General features: G+C 45.3%; 1 protein-coding gene across 1 annotated transcript in view; it reads right to left on the reverse strand.

Moving 5' to 3' along the window:
• Positions 1-15,762, reverse strand: part of BASP1 (brain abundant membrane attached signal protein 1) — a 48,286-nt gene extending 32,524 nt beyond the window's left edge. Inside the window, exon 1 of the mRNA XM_080611536.1 lies at positions 15,627-15,762. The gene's annotated coding sequence lies outside the window, so the exon portion shown is untranslated. The remainder of the gene's footprint in view (positions 1-15,626) is intronic.
• Positions 15,763-19,090: the final 3,328 nt, after the last annotated feature.

The following is a 19,090-nucleotide window of genomic DNA, read 5'->3' on the forward strand; positions in this document are numbered from 1 at the left end:
ACAAGCTGTTTTGAAGTGGGAATCAGGAATTAAAGATGAACTAGCTGAACTAAAATATCCTTTATCTTTTGAAGCAAACTATGAGTGTCTCTTACATTAATGAAAAGAAAAAAAATCCTTTGAAGAGATCATAAATATGTATTAGGAATTAAAATGTAGTCTCCTAGATTAAAATTGATGGAAATCCCCCAACTCTCCCAAGTCAGCATTAAATGAACTTTAAGAAACACTTGAAAGTATGAAGCCAAGTTTCCAGTCCAATGTAACAGTTTCATCATAACAACCTACTCACTATTTTTAATATTCAAATTAAAAGACAACATTAAAGTAACAATTTTCTAAGCCTTCTGCAGCTGTCCTGCAGTGCCAGATCACAACATCCCTTGAGAGGTCTGGCTCCCACCCAAGGCACAGAAGTGTCGAATAGGCTGAGGCGTCCCTTTACTAGCATACCACTTTACTCACACCTGAGTTTTACACATGCATCTCCATTCAAATGTAAACAAAAGGATTGCATCGTAAACCAGAAGGGTTCTTGCTTGCTTTTACAGGAACCGAACCAGCTTAAAAAAAGACAAAAAAAAAAGGAAGCTCGAGATTTGAGTCAGTCTTCATTTACTCAAAATAGATACAGATGTTAAGAGATGTAGATGGTCATTACAGGTCAGTTTGAGTTAACTCACTTCTGATTTCCCACACTGAAACTCCCTTGTCAGTTCAGACATAGAGTGATCTTTGGGCAGATTTAGCCCTTTGGCACTGAGGCAGTTTACCTACTAGATTTAAAACCAAAAAGCATTTTACTGGAAGACTTCACAATTGGTTTTAATCTGCAAAAGTTTGTGCAATTTTTTGTTTTTTTTTTTTTTTTTTTAATTCCATAATGCAACGTCTTCATGTTCTAGTAATAAGATGGATAGTCTTAAACACATGGATTTAGATGAAAAAAAGAAATGCTTAGAGGAATAGCATTAAAAATCATTAAAATCTTGAAATTAAGGTGTATTTAGGTGATAGAACAAAGGGAAATTAAATAGCTTGCTTTTTCAAGTGGGATGGGCCCACCGCCCACTCTTCTTCTTTTGCAGCTGGTCTGGCTCTCAGCTGAGCCCTGGGCGAGGTGATTCAGCTCACTGAGCTGGGAGAAAAGGAGCCCAGCCAGCAAAAAAATCCAACAAAGCAAAAGGGAGAGCATGCAGCCAGCCCACCCTGAGGAGCTGCTGATTCAGTTCAGCTGTCCTATCTGCACCCTTAAGTATCAAACACCATAGATGGGATTAGTTCTCAAATAAGGAAAAAATCCCACTCATAACATAAATTTAAAATTTTGATGCTATGTAATTTGCCTCTAGCATAAGGAAGCGAGACCAGCTCCGTGGTTAAGATTCATGCCAGGCACTTAATTGGCAGTGGGGACTTGAACATCTTCCCAGAAACTCCTACAAATAATATACTGCAAAATGGCAGAAGGGGTAGATATTTAATTTGTGACTCCAAACAAAGACATTGACATTATACTAGAGCTACATGATAAAAAGCTGTCCAGTCTCCCAAAATATTGGTATTTATCGCATTTTTATATCAGCTTCTGGAGTCAGACAAGCAAAAAATTAACCATAGATTTAAAACCTTTTCTTAAAGAGAGTTACTTTAACTATTAAAAATGCATGTTTCAGCTCATCTCTGTCCAGTTCCTACCTGAAGCTCAGCTTTCAATACCTCTGTGAGTGCTCTGAACCGAGATGTTCTCTCGCCAATTGGTTGTTTACATAGCATGGAACCAACTCCATTAGTAGAGACTGAGACCGACCTCACCAAAACTGGACAAGAGTCTGCTGAATATGTTACTCATTTGTTTTACAGGAGACAACTCTAATACCCCAGCAAGAGTGAAAATTTGAATCTTGGTTGTCCACATGGGTTTCTCACACATGAAATGATTAGCTAGCTCAAAGTTGGTAAGTCTCATGTTTTTTCTTTCAGCTAGAAATAAAAACTTCAATTTGAGCTACAAATACTCAGATGTTTTCCAGTAGAAAACATCTCAGTAGAAAACATCTCATTGAAAGACTCCCAGACAGCTCCATTGTCATGGCCAAATCACATACCTTTTTGAGACAATCTTTTTAAAAAAGTAAAAGAAAATAAAAATTATAAAGTCAAAAGTACTCTTCACTCGACTAGAAACTGCTGCTGCATTTTATTTCATTTTTTCCTCTTATCAGTATTACACTTACCATTTGATGGAAAAATGTAAAGGATGTGGCACTACACAGGAAGCTGTAAAATCTATTAAAATATGTTCAGATTTCAAGTAATTCACATTATTGATTTTGCAACAAATTTTCTTATTGCTGCACGTCCTTGGGGTGCTTTACCAATAGGCATGTGATGTATGCTCTTCTTTAATTAACACTCATTAGTCCATAGGGTTTGTACGCTATTGCATGTTTTAGGTCTTAAACTTCAAAACTCTTCGAACTGCACTTTTTATTAAGTAGCTAGTTACTTTATGGTAAAAAATGGAAATGTTTCTACTATCCTACTATTGCACATAGTAGTCTCAAAAGCGTACTGTAATCCTGTAATATAAACTTGAGGGTTGATTTTAAAGTTCATGTTTATTTTCATTGGCCTGTCTTTTAAGTAAAAAAGGTTTTTGTAGAAGCAGACTAATTATGCCAGCCATGTTCAGTTTATACATGTCAAATATTTCTCTATGACAAATCCACTCATCTCTGGAGTTCAAACATCAGCATGCACATAGTACTTGAAGATAAAAACGATTTTCTAGAGCATATCAACCCATGAATGAAGTTCCAGCATGGTCATTTTTAGTACTCCATGTTGCTTACCCACAGCTTGTGACGCACAGCTCCATAAGGCAGCTGATGAAACAGGCTTGGTTAGATCACTTGTGGATAGTTTTTACCGAAACCAGATTCATCACCAAAACACAGCTGAAGCCAGTTCTGATGCAGAATGTTGACTCAAACCGGTGACAAGCAGTGAAAGCCCCAAAACCACCCTAACCCAGCACCCTCATTCAATAGCTCCCACACAGAGATCTACTGCAGAAAAGAGGGTACTGCCTGTATATAGACTAGTACACACTCCTTACCTACCCTAGTATATACTACTGCACAGTAATATGCGCTTGCATAGCCCAGCATATGTAGGACACACTCCCTTCCCTCACTGCCGTAATCACTAGGTCTGCTGTTTCTCATCTATAGGCCCATATACTAGAAACAAAAAAATATTCTCTGCTCTACAGACTATACTGCAGTGCTTTGTGCCAGTTTATATGAGCCTACTAATAAGACCTAATGCCAGGGATTTTGTCTCTGATCAAAATAATCCTAACCTAAGGCATATTTTTTTTCTGACCTATCTACTCAACATGAAAACTGCACACACTTACCTTTTACAGTTTAAAAAGATAATCCTTCTTCCTCTTCAGGCAGTATGAAACTCACCTGCAATATCGATACTATCCAAATTAGCCTACCACTGGTTTCCCAAATGAACCAAGGAGGAAGACAGGAACAAAAGCAAACAGATGACAACACCAGGATTTAACGTTTTGGTAAAGCAGTGTGTATTAATGATTGCAAACACAAGCACTGTTATATCACATACGAGCATCAGACCCAATCAGTGCTGCCCACCTAATCATCCAAATTACTGTGGAATTCTAGTGGCTCACAACTCTGACTTTATTAGTACAACTTAATTAGATCCAAAGCAAATACTTACTGATCAACAACATGAATAAAACTGGAATAAAGCCCACAGCTCTAGCTCTGTTCCCAAACATGCATCCCACATTGAAAGGTTCACCTTATAAAATGCCAAAACACCACTGTGCATGGCTCAAAATCCATACATTGCTGAATAATCTAACAATTAACAGCTAAACGAAGGTGAGCATTCCCTCATCTCTAATAATACCAATATTTGGGCAGCTAGCCAATAATCTGTTCCATTAAACAGAAACCTACAAATTCTACAAGTGCTTCTTAAGGGCACAACATTATTTCCAGTAAGCGCATATGGAATATGTGCATAAATATCAGGTTGTCCTCAAGTACAGAAGTGTTGACTGATTTCAAACACGTAATCCACAGCAGCCACAGCATGGATAGCCCCTAGTATTGAACCAGGAGCTTCAATGGCAGCTGCCCACCTGCACACAAAAAGATAGACTGCACAAAGATATTTGTTCAGCTAAACATTAAGTCTATTCAAACCTATTTATGAATACATACCAAGGATTTCTTTAGAAATTAGCCTAATTTATATCAGGCTTAACCTTCAAAGCTATTGTTATTTTGCCATTAAGTTTGAGCAACCATGTGTTGAAAACGTGTGTATAGCCTTTGCTACACAGTTAAGATTCTCAACTCATCTGCAGAACAACCCAGCAAACGTCTCTGCAGCCTATGGATTAAGTAACAAAAGACATCCTAGTGTCATATTAATCAGAATTACACAGCTGTCTTCAGATGCAGTCACAGAATTTCATCCTGTGCTTACAGACTATAATTTTCAAATACACCCCCATGATCACACATCACCGTCTTGAAACAAACTTTAGGAGCTGAAAAGCCTCAACCATTTTAGTAAGCTTCTTCTTGCACATTAGCCCAAATGTGAAGAATAGCCTCAAACTTACAGCATATTTCAGGAATTCTGTCAAAAGTGGTATGAGAAATCTCTGATGAACAACATATGCTGTTCAGGATCAATAAATTTAATCTCCTTTTGCCAGCTCTAGAAAAACCTTATTTTTATATTTATTTCTAACATACACCATGTCCATAAAGCATCTCAGCAGACAGTTTATCTTTTGGTCTCTGTTTTAATCGAACTCATACATACTGCTAATAAATTAGCATGCTTGGGAATGATTTTGCTTCAACTGAACTAATCTCTGCACTCATGAACAAGCTTGCTCCAAAGGATCTCCATATGCCCGGTCCCACAAACCACAGGGCTGGAAGAAACCTCAAGAGAAGTCTAGGTAGTCTCTCTTCTTGTAACTCTTCTTGAGTTACATTTGAGTGATCTCTCGCTGGTTATTTTCTTATCTCTTCTTAAAATAATAATTCTATTCTTTACACTGCAGAGAATCAATGTATTCCTTTTTCCCCTTCATAGATCCTGTTTGATCCCTCTTATTGTTTACAGGTAAATCCACTTGAATGGTACCTCTCTTTTATGTGGCACATGACCCATGGACGTATTATCTTTGTATGTTCAATGCATAGTATATGAAAGAAAATTTTTAGATGTCCATTTTAGGACAGTTAAAAGGCAATGTATTTCATTTGCAGACTATGGAGTGGACCTCTGTTATTCTTCTTGTCCCTTTCTGGTGAACATAATCTTCTTTATGGTAATTCTGATCACATTCTTTATGGCTACCACATTTCATCTTTATTTGAAATAATTTCACAGACAGGGAATTTTTAATCTGATTTATTAATTTCAAATCATTCAAATTATTTTTACTCAAGTTACTGACCTGATCTGTTACAGAGCAAAGGGCAGATATTTTCCAAACACAGTCTAAAGTTATGTTTATCTATTCCGACAGTGGAAATCCCATTTCTTGTGTGAGACCCAGTTACTTGCTAGTCCTTAGTGGCACAACAGAGAAAGATGCCTCCTTGTTTCCATGGAAGACTTTAATGTGATTATAAGTTATGAGGTGTACTTCTAACATAAAAAAAAAATATTCAACCATGTTAATTAAGAAGAACTCTCTGTATTTTTTATTGCAGATGAAGGGCAGCTGGAAGGTATTCCTGTCTGTGACTCCATAACTTTGAATATATAGTCTCTTAGGAACCATGAGCAGATTTAACCACAAATAGCTGAATGTGCCTAGATACATGAAGTTATATATAACTATCTCCCTAGATAATTAGATCAGGGAACCAGACTCATATGTCTAGATTAATTAAGATAAAACAGGGCATTTGTAATAATTAAGTTAGCTATTTGGTCTCCTTTCCAGTGCAGGGAGTCAACAAACATCATCAGCGCAACAGCCGATGACTGGCACTACAGACCACATACGCCCCATGGATGCAGTCCCACCAAAGCCACTGTATTTGCAAGACAACACAGAAGGCTCCAGCGGACAGCCTCATTTTATTTGTTTGTTTTAAGAAGAAGACCCAGTGTCCAGAAGAGCTCCTTCCCTGGAGAAGTCTTTGAGTCTGCTCAGAGGAGGGAAGGCTTCCAAAGATGGCAGGGTGAGACGGGCAAAAGATTCAAGCCAGGAATGTGCAGCTCGGAAACAAAACTATAAAATTGCTGTGAGGAGCATGTAGCAGCCCCCAGTCGCACCCCAGAGGTGTTGAAAAGGAAGCTGGGGACCAGGGATGACTGTGGAAGTTTGTTTCAATGCAAAAAACCACTGTGTACTCGAAACCAGCATTAGTATTCAAAACTTGCAAGGGCTCATGGGCAGAGATCAGGCTGTGAATAAAACCTTCATCTATTATTTTGCTTCTCTTATTGCTGTAAGTTTTCTCTATTTAAGAGGTTAATTAACTGAGATGACTAGTTGTAATTCTAATGAAAATAACATTCTTTGAGTTTTTTGGTCTCCTCTGGGAGCAAAATGTACAGGAGATGACCTAAATCAATCCACTGTTTTCTGGCCCCCTACTTGGTGAACCTCCACAGTGACCAAAGGCTATTTTGCCTTCACTCTGTTGCCACAAAGTTATACTTCAGCAAAAAAGGCATACATAGTTGCCATCATGAACTCATTTGGCCTGAACATGGCCCTCACCTTGACGGCATTCATAGTGAATTTGCACAGCAATCATGTTGTTGTCTCCATTATTTATAGATGTTATGCTTTATCTGAACACAATTAAAATCTCAAGCAATTAGAAGTGGGTCCAAAGAAGGGTTTCTATATGAAAGAAACTCATGCCAGTATGACTGTGACAGCTACTGGCCTTTATGCAATAGGCAGGCCAGCAAAGCCACAGCTTAACAGACAAGCTTTGTCTAATATAATAGCAAATGTTTTCCCTAAAAGTACATTTTGGAAGGTTTTGCAACTCACTAATGTAGTTTAATTATGATTTTGCAGCAATTTGGTTTATGTTCTACAGGAATCAGACAGATCTAGTTCTTCTTGAAAAGAAGACCGACAATGTAAGCTATCACATTCATGGGGGTTTGTTTTTTTTGGGTTTTGTTGATTTTTTTTTCATTTATTCAAAAGCCAGTTTTGCTTAAAAACAACATGTAAAAAAGAAAAGAATCTATTCCCTTTCAGTCAGCGGGAGAAGAAATCACATTAATATTTCTTCAAGTGATAAGAAGTTGAAAGTGTTGAAAGCTTTTGTTTGGCAGAGCTCCAAGATTTCCATATTGTACAGTATTTGCATAAAACTTTTAAGACCAAGTTCTCATGGTGATTATGATCTCACTTTAGTGAATATCTAGATGTTCACAGCCATGCAAACGGTTGGGGTCTAGTAGTCTGAGAGTTTTTAAAGCTTTGCAATTCTGAGAGTTTTTAAAGCTTTGCAATAAGTGGTTCTGTTCTCATATCTTAGTCTATCACACAGGAATGACAGCACACTCTTGAGCTTATGACACAGATCTTACTGTGTTCTGCATATCTGCTAATGCACACATCACATGTTACTGTGTGATTCACAAGGTGTTCTTTGAAATAGGCAAAAAATACGGACTTCTGGAAAAAATAACCAAGGGAAAAGGCAACACAGTCACTGGGATAATTTACTCAAAATACAGATAAATAACCTACAGGAACATGGCAAGGAAGAATACAGAGCCAAAGCTAGCTGAAAAAAAATGTAAGTACTAGCTTGAAGACACTGAAAGTTTTTAAACTGTGACGCATTCACAGAGATAATAAGGTATATCTCAACATGTTAGAATACAAAGTTTCTACCAAGAAGCACACTGAATGGCTTAAACTAGGGGAAAATGTGCCAAACAACTTAGGGGTTTAAATAGAAATGAAATAAAAGCTGTTGAGAGAAATATTTCTATTCTCAGACTGTAAATTTAATGTCATTGTTTCACAGCAAACTCCTGGACAGACATTTTTTCTGAACCACAAATCTGACAGTGCAGAACTTCCTTCACTCCTTATGGCCTCTGTGTTTCCAATGGTGAGGCGCTCAGATGTTCAGTCTCTCGCCTCACACAGACAATGGCTGTTGGGAGGGCATGCAAAGCCAGTCCATCTCCCTCAACGCCATCCTCTATATATCAACCCCAAGTTAGAACAGAGATGGCAAGTATTTAAAGACACAATATTTATCCTGCTTCAGGCAAGGGGGATCCATTCTATTTGTCATCTGTTGACTGATATGGTTGCTTTTCTCCATAATGCCTTGGTAACAGTGTTGCTTTAAGAGATGTTTACAAAAAACACCTGTGGGTGATTTGCAGTATCATTTGAACCCTTGGTAAGAGAACCTACCTCAGCACTGAAGGTCGCTTTCAAGACATTGTGATGTAGTGAACTGTCAATACAGTGTATTGTTCTGTCAGGAATGAGACACCATAAGGAGTGCCACATTTCTCCCGCCATTACCACCAACAATTTGTTCATGAATCTGTCAGTCACTGAGTCATCCACACAAGAGGATGACAGCTGAACTTTCAATGACCCAATAATTATTCTAGTGCTTATAAAAAAATACTGTAATATTAGTCTTTTTGAGCTCTGAAGAAGCTTTTACTCAATATTACACGCATGGCAAAAGAGTACACTCAGGTGAGTTATCATTTTTCAGTGCATGTGGCAGCTCTTACTTGGCTTGATTCTTATTATTTATTAGGACAATGTTATCAGTTCAAGGCAACTGGATGTAAAGGATGGGCCACTATGCAGAAAGCATCAGGAAACCAGCACTGACAAAATTATGAAAATGTACATTACTGGTGGAATATCAGATGGCCACAAGCAGCTTAAAAGGGCTCTGCTTACACCTCTGCACTGTAGGATGGTTTTCTTCAAGGTGAAGACCCCTGAAGGCAGGAAATGAGAAAAGAGAACAGCATACAGGGACAGAGAATGGATAAACCCTTCTTACCAAAATCCTTCCCTGCGAATGACACCAGATCCATCAGAAAAAATTGTCTGCATGGACAACTTGTCACTCTCCTTGAATTCTCACATACCACATGCAGCTTTCTAGAGGCATCAGGATGCTCTTAGCTATGAATGATGGATTTATGCAGAGCATGTATGGACTGCAAACAAGGAAAGATCTTCCACATTTCCACATTTGCTTTAGTCTGCTAATTTAGGCATTTGAATTAAAGGCCCAGGGTCTATCCTGAACACAGTTACACTACAGAGGCCTCATACGGTCCTGGTGAAAGTTCCTAGCAGAAGAAAGTAACAAACCAACAGTATGCTCTCCCCCATCCCAAGCAAAGTATGGAATGGAAGAGCCTGGAAAATCTGGCCAGATTTCATTTTTACGCTCTAGGGAACAGTTATCTCCCTTGCTTCACAGGGCTTGTAGACCTGAAAAGGAGAGCGATCGTCAACAGGCAGCTTTCACCCACTCTTCAGTGAAAGCATCTATTCCCAGAGCAGGCTGTATATTCAGCGGCGAAGAGTTCACACACAGGGCTGAGCAGTACTGCTGGAGGATAATGAGCACTACTTTCTCAGCCCATCTGGTTCCAAAACCTGTTGGTTAGTGCAGCTAGCACATCTCCCCCATTTGCCTCGGCTTTTGTGGTGACGGCAAGAAACTCAGAAGGGCTGTTTTCACCACCTCAGAGCTTACTGAATGTGCTTCCTCCCACCAGCTCAGCAGTCAGTTGCAGAAGTCAACCATGCACTTACCAGTGCTGGCCAAAATACAAGTAACGGGCAACTTTATGTATGAATGGGGAATTCTAAAACCATCTGAGTACCACATCTCGTAGTGACAGGTTTCACCCTATCCTTTTTCAAACTCCTAGTTTTATACCACTTCTAACCTGTTTTTGGTTTTATTTTCTTTCTCCCTGAATGACGCGTTTCACTGCTTTGAGGAAGGACGATTGCAGGAAACTGATGTAGCAATTCTAAGCTCCAGCCTATCTTGGACAAACAGATGTACCAAAGTGTTTCTCATGGTTTCACTCTTCTGTGTTGATTATGTGTTTGCAACTGGGTTTCACTGCTTTCTACATCCTTATTTGCATTTGTTCTGTATGTGCTTTTCTAAGGTAGTTAAATGAGAGAGTCATTTATTAGTTCTATTATTGTTGATCCATACTTTGTTTTGTCTAACTTTGCATCATTTCTTCTTCATAGCTCAGCAATCATCTTAAATTTGTCTAGCAGATACACTTCTATAGCATCCTGCTATGTGACCATTTTTTACTCCATCCTAAAACAGTTAATAAGGTCAAGCTGTAATTTTGAATATGAGCCCCTCCTTCACCAAGCAATCACATAAAGAAAACAGTAATAGAAGACAGTAAATTCACAAGCTACAACCAGATCCTGTTCTTTTGCAGGGGTTATGCTCTACATCCCATAGAGTGTTTAAGGACTATTGAAACAGGAGACGGCCAGCAGCTCCCTTGTTTTCTTTTTGAACAGAAGTGGCTTCCATTTTGCATGTAAAGTCATAACGGCACAGATTTCTGTTATTAAAATTAGTCCTATAGGAAGCTTTGCCATTACAGTTACTAGGCTTTTGTCTAGAGTAACAAGTTGTGCTTCAACACTGCGTTCACATCTCCTTCATGCCAATCATTAGCAAGCATTCATCAACATACTTTTATAAGTAGCAAAAGGTAGGTGGTTAAGGCCCAACCTTAGTACATATTCAGTGTTATATCCTTTGTAAGGAGAGCAAGTCTCTAATCAAAAAGAAGCTCCTACCTTCAGTCCTATGGTTTACGTTAAGCACCCACTGCATACTATCTGAACAATAGCTAGGGCAGTGTACATAAATTTAAACTTTTTGAAAAGACATTCAAATTCCTACAGAGTAAAAAAAAAAAAAAAAAAAAGAATACTTAAAAAATAAAAAATCCCTCAATCAGCAGATCATTATCATATGTTCCACTACTTACCGAGCTAAAATCTAAACTATGCAACATGTGACTAAAAGGCATGTGGCTTTCCCAATGCTACAGCACTGGTGAGGCTCTTGGCAGCCTACACCCAACAAGTCAGATCAGCTATACAGCCTACTTAATTTCTATTCTGCAGAACACAATACCAAACACATCAAAAGAGATCAGACTCTGATTTATATCCTTAGACAGAAGGTTTTTATTAAGAAAACTGTTTCCTTGGAGTTAAATTCCATTAACTATACTTAAGAAGGAATTACTACACATCTTGCTCCCAGGCAAAACCTGACCATTCCACATGTGTTACGAATCAGTATCTCTTTACATTTATTGGTATGCTGAAGAAAGTCAAAGGATTTTGTTTTCAGATTCTGGCAAGTCAGGAATCTTTCATGTTTGAGGAATCATGTTGCTATCAATCGGTTTCTATTTTAAACTTATGAATTTTCATATCAAATAACCAACAGCTACATTTTTATACTAACCGCACCTCTCCATCTTGTAGTAAAAAGCTTAGCTGGCATCACGCTTTTAAGAAAGACAGCTGTGAGATACAAGATGCTGTAGAAAAGATTTTAGTCCTTTCCATTCTGCATGGAGTGTTTCCCCCCTTCTTCCCCCTGCATTTTTTAATCTTGAAAGTGTTTCCTACTAATGCATAAAAACTCTATTATGCTGCATATGGTTTCTATTTTGAAGTCTCTAATGCATTCAGTTGCTCTAGTTCTTACCTCATTCTTATCATTCCTGATTGACACAAAAGCAGCAACTCAAGCCCCTCCTAAGTTTTCTTTCTTTGCTTATGAAGCTGTCTTTGTGCATCTGTACAGTACACCAAAATGGCCTGCCCTTCACTACCCTTGTAGTAATGAAGGGACATGAATATTGGTTGACAGCTCTTCATGATGTTTGAATAGCATCCAGTTTTCTGACTTGAAGAAATCAGATTTTGACCTTTAAATTCACAGTGTACCCAAGGACACTTCATTTACACCTACAGACCTATATCAAGACCTGGGATTCGGGCACAAATGTGTACATATGCATGTAGCACCCTCTTCTTGCAGGAGGAGGAGAAATAATAAGTATTCTGAAGTTCTTCTTTCCAAAATAAATGAAAAATTAGCTTTTAATGGCAATTGTCTGAACAATTAGTAGCTCAATGGTAGCTGGATGCCTGAAAATGTAGCCACACAGAGCTCTCCCAAGACTTCACGGGAAGGCCTGTTTCTGCCCTGCAACCAGCTTCTGTCCCTCAGCATGTATCCTGTCGGGGCATGGGTGGATGCCTGCACAAGAAAAGAATTCAGCATTGCTCAGATGGAAGCTGCCCTGTACACAGGAGGCTCTGCTGAAGGACTTCATGGTTCACTGCATGGGGCAAATCCACCAGCAGAATGCAGCACAAACACAAGATTTTATTCCAGAGAGATCGAAACACACAAATAATTAAGACTAGAGATTGCTCTAGGGATGGTTCTGAAATTATGGAGTGTGCACAATCTATAATCTCAGTGAAAGGGCATGCTCTGAAGGCATGACACTCTCTGAAATAAATCAATCTTTTATTAGCAGGTTATTTCAGTGGGTGTTGCATTTCATACGCAAAGAAGCCTGGAAAGGGAGGGGGTGGGGGGAAGAAGAGAAAAAGCACCTGATCATTGCTTCATGCAATAACTGGAAGGGTAATTTTACCAGTTTTACCTTTTAATGTTGATTTTATTTTAATTGGATATGCTCAGAGGTTGTATCAACAGCAAAAACTGCTGCATGATTGCTTTTTGATTGCTTTTTGGAAGCTACATACCATTTTCCTAAATTACACAATCAGCTATTTCATACATGAAGCGTACAAGAACAGACAGAGCCACCACGAGTTTCCCAATGCTTTGGGTTTATTTTGTTCACAGACCAGAGCTGGTGGTCTCCACTAAAACTAAAAGAGCCGGACAAAAAGAAAATATGCACTGCATCCAAATAAGCAGATAGGAAGATCACAAAGCAAAGCTTCTCTCTCATACGAGCGGAGAGAAGCAAGTGAAAAACCTTCGGTCATGTCCTTACTTCTTCCTGTTCCCTCGCCCCTAAAGCTTTGATGGTCTGCCCAAAATTCTCAGAATCCCACTGAATACAAAAGGATTGTGTGGGTCAAGGTATCTGGAGACAGCAGCAGCAACAGATGCTGCATCTTGCCCTGGTCTGGCACTCCCACCCCACGCCCTCACTGCTGTAACGGGGAACAGCTACACCAGGAAAAATCCCTCAGCGTTTGAAGCCTGGCCACAGGTCTAGGTGGTGCCTGGCAAGCATCTGGCAAGAAGAGAGGGGATATTAAGCCAAATTTTAGGGCTCTGATGGCAGCGCTTCTTCAGAAGGGACTTTAATTGAAAACACTCAAAATATCAAGTAATCGCCATGCACGGAGGGGCCTTGGAGGGGTATGCTTTCCAACGAGTGCTCATCACGCTAGAGGGGAAACAATAAACCCTATTGCTATCCTCTGCTCCCATTGCATCCACTGCATCCCCACAGCCCACTGCACCCATTGCCCTCCTTCATTATTCTTTTGTCATCTTTAACCTCAGCTTCACAAATACACCAGTTGACTCTGCTCTGAAACTAACAAGTCGTTAGCTCGCAAAATTACCCGTTTCCAAACGGCTTATGCATGAACACCCTAAAAGAGAAACATATAGCCTAATTTTGAACAACAGCATCTGCTGGGAAGGAAAAAGGGGAGGAGGAGGAACGAGCGCCGGTGCCAACCGGCATCGAGATGCAACGATTCGAACAAAAGAGATTTCAAGATGTCGCACTAACGCACACACTAAATAAATAAATAAATGAATCTTTCTCTTGGAGGGCTGCTCCTCCTCGGCAGAGGGGGATGCTCCAGGAGGAGGCGGCCCGGACACGCAGAGCACCTCGAGCGAAATCTGACTGCGGGCGGGGCGGCAGCACCGCCGTCCTTTTCCTCTTCAAAAATGACGGATTTTTGTCTCGGCGAGGTGGGGGTTGCGCTGCGAGGGGGCGTCGGAGTCCCCTCTGCCGTCGCGCACGGTCTCAGTGCCAAAGTTAAACCGGGCTCAGCGTAGAGACCGATTTCCCGCACCGGGGCCGGCTGAAGCCCCGGCAAAGCCTAAGGGGAGGTTAAGGGGAGGTTGCGGGAGGGGCCGAGCTGAGAATCACAGCGCGCCGCAGCGCATCGCCTTTGTTCCGCCGCCAGCCCCATCCCCGCCTTCACGCATGCGCCGGGCACAGACAAAGGCGCGGGCAGCGGCTCCACCCGCGTGTGGCGGGAGGGTGGGTGTGTGTTTGCTGCGTGTCGTGTGTGTTCCTCCGTACCTCCCCCCCGGTCGTTCTCGTTCCCCCGTGTGAGGCGCCGCGCCCAGCCGAGGCACGGGGAAGTTCCCGGCGAGAGCCGTGCTCCAAAGACACGCGTGTGCGTGGGGAGAGGAGGCACAGCGGAGGCGGGGCGGGAGGAGGAAGGCAAAAAGGCCGCGGGGAGGTGCAGCTCGTTTCGGTGGTGGGGAGACAAAACGGGGGGAGCCGTGGTAAGAGGGGGGCGGCATTCGATGAATATTCATGAACTGGAGCACCGGGCGCTACGAGCGCAGCGGCACCGGCGGAGGGGCGGGGGAGACTGGGGGGGGGGGTAGGCAGTGGCTGCCGGTCGGCAGCCCCTACCCCTAGAACAGTGCCCTAACGCCCCGCCGAGAGCAGGGATTAAAACGGGCACACGCGTTTACGGCGCGGTCAGGGCTGCTCCTTCCCCTCCGCCCCGCCGAGAACAATCCTATTGTTGCCAGCCACAATGGGCACACGCCGCCCCGCGCCTCGCCTCGTCCCCACCGCGGGCTGCGCGCCTCCGCGCACCGCGTCCCGCCCGCCGGGCTCCCTGCACTGCACCACCGCTCTCCCGGCAGCGGGGCGCCCGCCCCACCGAGCCCAGCCCCACCACTGCCCCCAGCCAGCCGCCCTGCCATCTTCCTCGCGTGGTGCGTTGCATCCTCCGAGCGCTTCCTTTCGTTGCGAGGTTGGGGGGGGTATTCTATTTTTATTTTCCTTTTTTAATTTATTTTTTAAGCAGCCTCCCTTTGGAAACAGAGTCGAGGCGCCGAAAAGAAACGGGGCATATAACCCAAGGTTATTCCCAGCACACCCCCCCGCTGCCCCACGTCCTCTCCCCCAGGAAAGCTTCGTCGGGCATTTAAATCCCAAGGCAGAGCCGTCAGCCCGATCTGTGCCTCGAAGTCTCTCCCGGGCGGGCTCCCTCCATCCCTCCCTCCCTTCCTCCTTCCCTCTCGAGGAATCCAGCTCCTCGCAGTGATATCCCTGCAGCAGCATGCCCGGACAGGCGGCTCCTCTCGCTCCGCTCTCCCCATTCTCAGGTTCAAACGCAAGGCTTCTTCCCCCACACCCGGGACACCAAGGGGAGAAGGAGTAGAAATGAGAAAAATCGCGCAGCTCTCGGGGTCTGCTGCGTAAAATGCCACAAGTGCGATAGATACACCGCTGCTTACCTCGCTGTGGTTCTCCTGTGCCCCCGCTCTGTGTGTCTGCGCGCTGGGCTATCACCAAGAGAGTCCCAGGCACCCCGGAGCCCGCTCCGCTTGCTCTCGGCGCCGCGCCGCTCCCCCGCTCGCTCGCCGGGACCGGAGTGACTAGTGCCTGCTGGAGCAATGCCGCCGCTGCCGCGGCTGCTGCCTCTGCATTTCTCGCTCTCTCCCCCTCCCTCTTTCCCTCCCTCCCCCCTTCCCTGTGACAGTCTGTGGGCAGTTCAAAAGCCACACGCACTTATTTATTTATTTTTTTTCCCTTTCCCGGGCCCGCGGGCGGGGGATGCGCTGCTCCGCGCTCGCGCTTAGGGGGCGCACGGACCCGAGGTTTTAAATATTGGCCTTTAAATATTGGGGGGTGGGAGGGAGAGAATCGCCCCCAGGCCCGCGAACGCACCTTGCCCTCCCCCCCCCCCCCTTAAAAACACTCTCAGGGAGGATGCCGGCGAGGAGAGGATGGGGACCGGGAAAGGGAAAGACAGCCTCCCCGTCCCGAGGGGAGCGGGCACTCCGCCACCCTCCTCTCCGCGGCAGGGCCGTGTCCCGTGGGGCGGCGGCGGGTTCGGTCCCGGTCGAGCTTGGAAGCTGCGCGGCGGAAGGAACGGGCAAGTAGAGCCGCTTGTCTACAGGTGCAGCCCTTTCGGGGGGCGCGGGAGCCCGCTTCACCGCCCGAGGGGGGCTGCATGGGCGGAAGGGATTGAAAAATCCCAGATGTTTATGCTTTGGGCACGCTTAAGGAGACCGTCTGCACGTTAAACACAAAAGGAAAATGAAATAGAGGGAAGCAACTCGTTTTCGAAGAGAACGGATCTTTCTCAGGCTCTCCTGCAGCTGAAGAGCTGGCTTGAACGTCGCTGGGGGCTTCAGGTCTGGTATCCCTCCAGCCCACTACACCCCGTCCAAAAGCCTCCCTGGGGCCGGCCACAGCACCCCCGCACCTCCGCCACAACGCAGGGCACCGTCCGCACCTTCTCACCTCCCTCGTTTTAAAGCTCCGCTGCCGGGCATAGCCCAGCCCGCCGCTCTGGCTGCGGGAGCCTGGCGGTGCGCGGGGCTGGGGCGCCCTCTGCTCCCGGGCTGCAGCGGTTGCTCGGCCGGGCCGGCCACTGCTCCCGGGCGGACGACCGCCCCCCTTGGCCCCACTGCCAGGGGAGGCCGGTGGAAGGGACCCGCTGGCATCTCCTCGGGGACGCTCAGGAGCGCGGTGGGGCTGCGCCGCGGCTTCAGAGCCAGCAGCCCTATCTTTCAGCAGGGACAATGAAAGCTATATCCTATTCATTTGAGGACAAGGACCGAGTGAGAGATGCATGGCTGGCCCGTGATAAGGATAACCCCGGGTTGCATTTTCGACAGAGACCGAGCGAAAAGGGCTCAGGGCATGTGGAGAGGGTGGGCGCGGCAGCGGAGGCGAGGATGTCTTGCTGCAGGGACGGCGTGTGCGGGGCGAGGAGTTACGCTTCCCATACATTCCCATGTAGGAAAACTGTCGGGCAATAAAACGCATGTGGGATTTCTGTGTTCCGCGCACAACAGCATGCAGCCGTGGCCGCCCCGAGAATCCAGCCTCCGCCTCGGAGACTTGGGGTTCGAGGACCCGAGGGCAGTGCGGCGGGAGCCCCCGCTGTCCTCCCCCACGGTCACAAAAAAGCCCCGGTCGTGGAGGGAGGGAGAGAGGAAGGGGAGAGCTTGGGCATGGCGGGTTCCTCAAGCCACTGTAGGGACGATTCCCCATGTTTTCGTGCAAACCTTCACATGCCAGCCTTTACTTCAGCCTTTTCCTCTCCTTCGCCCCCTCCCCTAAATTATCCTCCGCATCTCCGTTGTTTCCGCGGCGGTTTAACCTCGCTCTGCAGCTGTGGGGCGCAGCAGCTCGCCGTGCAACACCTGCCTAAATGCAGCATCACACACCCCCTTTTCAGGCGCGGGGCGCGGCTGGCTGAACCCTGCCGCAGCCGGGGAAGGGAGGGAGAGCAGGCGGGACCCCCCCCCCGGAGCCCTACCGCCACACCCCTGCGCATCACGGTAATGGGCTGATGGGTGCGAGTGCGACTGTGAGCCAAGCAGCGGTTTACTGTTAAATTGCGTAATCGAGTTAAAAAGAAGAGGCCGAGGAGCATCCCCCCAACCCGCCCAGCCCAGCCTCCCGCTCCGAGCGCAGCCTGGGCTAGTTGCTGTCTATCCTCTCGTTTTCCCGGGAGCGACCCTGCAGAGGGAGCAGTAGCACCGGCGCTGCCCGTCGGTGGCCTGCTGCAAGGTGCAGGGAGGAAAATCCCTCATTCCATTTTTTTTTTTGTTCCTGAGCCACGCGTATTTGTGAGGCAGGGCTGGAGAGGAGCGAGGGGATTGGGTGCAACCTCAGTAAATTTGTGGTCGACACCAATTTGCGTAGGAGTGTTGATCTGCTGGAGGGTAGGAGGGCTTTGCAAAGGGATGAGGACAGGCTGGATGGATGGGCTGTCACCAGTGGTATGAGGTTCAACAGGGTAAAGTGCCTGGTCCTGCATTTGGACCACAACAACTCCGTACAAAGTTACAGGCTTAGGGAGGAGTGGCTGGAAAGCTGCTTGGTAGAAAAGGACCTGGGGTGCTGACTGACAGCCATTGAACATGAGCCAGCTTGTGCACAGGCAGCCAAGAAGATCAACAGCACCTTGACCTGTATCACAAATAGCACAGCCAGCAGGCCCAGGGCAGTGATCACCCCCTGTACTCTGCGCTGGTGAGGCCGCACCTCGAGCACTCTGTTCAGTTCTGGGCCTTTCACTGCAAGAGAGGCACTGAGGTGCTGGAGTGGGTCCAGAGAAGGGCAACAGAGATGGTGAAGGTTCTGGAGAACAACTCTTATGAGGAACAGTTGAAGGAAGTGGGGTTGTTTAGTCTGGAGAGGAGAAGGCTCAGGGGGGACCTTATCGCTCTCTACAACTACCTGAAAGGAGGTTATAGTGAGGTGGGAGTCAGTCTCTTCTCCCAAGTAACAAGCAATAGAACAAGAGGTAACAGCCTCAAGCTGCACCAGGGGAAGTTTAGATTGATATTAGGAAAAATTCCTTCACAGGGAGGGTGTTCAGGCATTGGAGCAGGCTGCCCAGGGCAGTGATGGAGTCACCGTCCCTGGAAGTGTTCAAAAACCGCATAGGTGAGGCTGACAGTGACAGGGTTCAGCGGTGGTCTTGGCAGTCCCAGGGTAATGGTTGAACTTGATGATCTTAAAGGTCTTTTCCGATATAGTTCATTCTGTGATTCTGTGACTATGATTCTGTGACAGGCAAGATGGGTCCAAAATCCAGGCAGGAATTAAGGGAGAGACATGCGAAGCACAGCATCCTGGCCACAGAATAGCTCAGCCAGGGTCTGAGGGCATAAATGGGTCCTGGACCATGGGGAAAGTTCTGGGGAAGCTCCAGATTAGGCTGGGCAGGGACAGTCCA

The sequence above is a fragment of the Psittacula echo genome, assembly GCF_963264785.1.
Source record: "Psittacula echo genome assembly, chromosome: 2".
NCBI classification, from domain to species: domain Eukaryota; kingdom Metazoa; phylum Chordata; class Aves; order Psittaciformes; family Psittacidae; genus Psittacula; species Psittacula echo.